This window comes from Pristiophorus japonicus, unplaced genomic scaffold (genome assembly GCF_044704955.1).
Source record: "Pristiophorus japonicus isolate sPriJap1 unplaced genomic scaffold, sPriJap1.hap1 HAP1_SCAFFOLD_29, whole genome shotgun sequence".
Lineage (NCBI taxonomy): Eukaryota > Metazoa > Chordata > Chondrichthyes > Pristiophoridae > Pristiophorus > Pristiophorus japonicus.
Genome location: NW_027252668.1, coordinates 15,059,455 through 15,063,373, shown reverse-complemented (window position 1 = coordinate 15,063,373; position 3,919 = coordinate 15,059,455). Strand labels below are relative to the sequence as shown.

Sequence of the window (3,919 nt, the reverse complement as noted above, 5' to 3'; positions counted from 1 at the left end):
ATCCCTTTGCTCCAAGTTCTGTCTCCCTGTTTCCCCGGTGTCAGGCAGAGATCCGCCTGCTGCTCTCATTTATTTCACTCTCTGTGAATCTCTCTAATATTCCAACAGCAGCCTTGGTTTCGTGAAGATTTGTATTTTGTTACTCGTCGCAAATTGCTGTGAACAGAAGAACTCCCCGAGGCTGAGTACTGTGACCTAAACTTAGTGTGACCTTATTCTTCTTTGTTACAACTCCAGATTGCCTGAACAACATGGCAGCCAACCTTTTATACTGGCCCTGTACGTGTGGGCAGGTGACCATTAGGACTCCAACAGTCGCGCCCTCTGGTGGCAAGTATTACATAGTTACATACTTCACATAATTGTTATCGTTAAGAAGTTATAATTCCAATCAATGCCTGAATCGTGCGAAAGGAGCCTGTTTGTAGGACCAGGCTACATGTCAGGAAGGAGTGAAGTTAGATGACAAGGGAAGTGATACTCTGATTATAAGTTTGGAGAATAAAAAGAGTAAATGCTGGAATCACTGAGCAGGCCAGGCAGCATCTGTGGAGAGAGAAACAGAGTTAACATTTCAGGTTAATGACCTTCCATCAGAAGTTGGGCTGTTGTGTTAGCTAATACTATTAAAGTTTCAATTGTCACGTAGCAGGGGTAAGGAAAAGATATAAAATGTGGCATTTGGATCAGATAGTTTAGAATCCGATTAATGTTTGATCAATTTGAACACCGAGCTGGGAACTGTAACGTGTTTGAGTCCTTCGGCTAACATTTGCAAGGTTTGGGTGTAAGTACTGTTGTTAAGTGTATGTTTAATTATTGTCTGCTTAATAACTCTGACATTTAATGTTGCGGACCCTATTCCTGCACTGCGCGTGTTCCAGCTCTGTTTGGAGCACCGATCACTTCAATCTGTCGCTTACAGGGACAGTTGGATTCATCGTTTCTCAGTTTGGTGAAATTTCAAAGATTGAAAGCGGCGCACATCAACCTGGTCACCTACTCACTAACCGCTACACGCTGCTCCCGTGAGATGGAAGCCCAGTTGCTGTTTCAAGCTTGAATGCAGGTACAAGCAGAACTCATTCATAGAAAGTCCAAGTCCCTGAGACACCTGATTCTTTGCACCGAACTCCTTCGCAAAGAGTTGCGGTTCGTGTGGGGTGATTTGGGCACATCTTTCCCCACACTACAACACTTCAAACATAACTCAACGGCTGTGAAGCGCTTTGGGGCGTCATGAGATCCTGAAAGGTGTTGCAGAAATGCAAGTCCTTCTTTGCAAAAGTTCGATGCAATTTCAAAATTCATAGCTAAACTGAGGACTCGTCCGGCATTTGAACCCAGAACCTCTCGCAAATTTCAAATAACAACCCCAAAGCGTGGATCATACCCCTAGAGCAACGAGCCAACTTATTGACAAATGTGGAGCTCAGGTGTAACCATTATTGAAGCATTTTTAGTGTGTTGCTATTCTTGATTGGAGGAGCACATGGGACGGAATCAGTGACTTTGCTTTTTCGACCTGTCTTCTGAAGCACCGCACGGTCCCACTCCGACAGTCAATGTGCTGTTGGGACGTTAGTGTATCCAGGCTGCGGGTGGCCAACAGGCGCCTGGCTGCAATGAGCGATTAAATCCTGCGTTAGCCAGAAGCCCGGAGTGCTCAGTCGGTAGAACATGAGAATCTTAATTACAGGATCGTGCGTTTGAGCCCCATGTTGGGCGATTGCATTTCTGTTAATTTAATATTGCTTTCATGTAGAAACATCATTAATTAACCCACAATCTTATTTTGCACAATTAAAGAAATGCTAACTGAAGGAACTCCATAATTGAATCATTTCTTCTGTGCTCTGCAAGTGAACTCTGAAACCATAAACCATTTTACACACTGTGCTTTCGGGGTCTGGGTCAAAATGTTCATTGCTGGTAACATCAACAGGAGACTGGGGAAACAGTGAGACTAACTTTAGAGCAAGTGTCTGGTTATTGTGAAACACCAAAGAAAATAGCAATTCTGGAAGAATAACATCGAAACGAAATGTGAGCTGACACCCAGAAAGAAGTGTTAAGGCAGAAGTTTAAATGCTGCATCCCTTTCTGCAAAAAATTCCTTTCACAAATATTTCAATGACCGAAACGGCACAAAACAAAAATGTTCCTTTCAAAGTCATTAAACTCCCGAATTTCCGCACCGCGCGAATCTCCTGAATCAGATGCCTCTAGTTTTGCCGACTCAATCCATGTCCCTTTGCAATGTTGTGCTCCCACCCACACTATGAAATGTGCCACTAACTTATCGAATCATGGAATGATTACAGCACGGAAGGCAATTCGGCCCATCGATCCGTGCCGACTCTCAGCGAGTCCCACTCCCCCGCCCTTCCCCCGTAGCCCTGCAATTGTTTTTCCTTCAGACACTTATCCAACTCCCGTCTGAAAGATAAGATTGAGACTTCCTCCACCGCCCTTTCAAGCCGTGCATTCCAGATCCTAACTATTCGCTGCTAAATGGCCATCTCTTGTTCCTATGTGTAAAGTCTGGGAAACACGAGATCAATTCCTGCCACACTCACAGCCTTCCTAAATATTGCACCATCGTTCTCTTCTCGTAAAACCAGCTCCTGAAGTATCGGCCAGCTGTGTAGGTTAAAGCTCTGGTTATATTCCTGAGATTAGCTAAAGCACAGCGTTTCTGTAGTGTAGCGGTTATCACGTTCGCCTCACACGCGAAAGGTCCCTGGTTCGAGCCCGGGCAGTAACATTATTTTGGAGACTACTTTTGCTGTGAAATAAATTGAACAAAAGTCGCCCCAGGTTCCTTGTCGCATGAGCACTGAACATTTTAAAACAGTCTCCTAAATGCAGAGTGTGTAAAGTCAGATGGGGGAGAAAACGTCATCAATGATTCAAAATCCTTGAATGATTAACGTTCAGTTATTGAAGTGTCCACTGTCCCTCAGTAACAATTCTGCAAAACAACGCTGTCGGTTAATGAATGGGGAATAAAACAATTAATCTTCACCCACCCCCATCCCCCGACACACAGTTTAATTCGTTGCATGTCATTATTTTAAAGAATTTGAATGAAAGAGTTACTTTCTGAATCCGGGCTCCCTCTGTGAGCGCCGCACCACTAAACGGCCAGGAAACACATTAAAGAGTTTACCACAATTGCTGACATTTCTTAGCTTTTTTCTTGTGTTTTTTCAGCTCTTCGTACTTTTCAGCTCCTGACTGCGGATATTGCTGTGATTAAACCTGAACACTATGCAATGTCTCACAGCCCCTGCCTCGGTTAATACCTGCAGATCTAAGCCGCAATTCAAACCCACAAACAACTCAGTGGTTATTCGCTCTTCCCAGTTCCAGAGCTCAGAGGGTTATTGTCCATCCCTGGGATGCAATCTACCTCGGACCTGGGCCAAAGCTCCCCGGACACCGAGCACAGGCTGAGGAAATCCCCGGGGGGAGGATATTCTGGTGTGGGGGGCTACATGACCCTCGGACCCTTTAATAATCTCTCACAGCTCATCTGAAAGCAGCCAAAATGTGCCTGCCCCAGCCGGGAGGCTACACTTGTTTATTGATAAAAAGAGAAGCAACTATCTTCATTCAGCAGATATAAGGCAAGATATCATCAAAAGAGTTGTTTGGACATTTTAAGTGAGGTGTTTAATGCATCAGTCCTTTTTGTGTTTAATTCCCACCCCCTCTCTGGCTGTGCCTGCACTGAGCTTACCTCTAGGTAAGGTTGTTCTGAACTTACAAAAGTGGGCACTAACTCCAGCCTAAGTTAGTTTGTAGTAAGTTTTCACTGCCGAAACTTGCAAAACAGGCCTGAGTGGCTGGACACACCCCCTTTTGGAAAAAAATACCTTACCTGAAGTCAACCTCAATTAATTCAGTAGAACTG

The 3,919-nt window shown here is 44.5% G+C and overlaps 1 non-coding gene across 1 annotated transcript; it reads left to right on the top strand.

Annotated features, from left to right (window-relative positions):
* Positions 1-2,694: 2,694 nt before the first annotated feature.
* Positions 2,695-2,767, top strand: trnav-cac (transfer RNA valine (anticodon CAC)). The gene has a single exon. It is a non-coding gene; the product is annotated as a tRNA-Val (tRNA).
* The last annotated feature ends 1,152 nt before the right edge of the window (positions 2,768-3,919 follow it).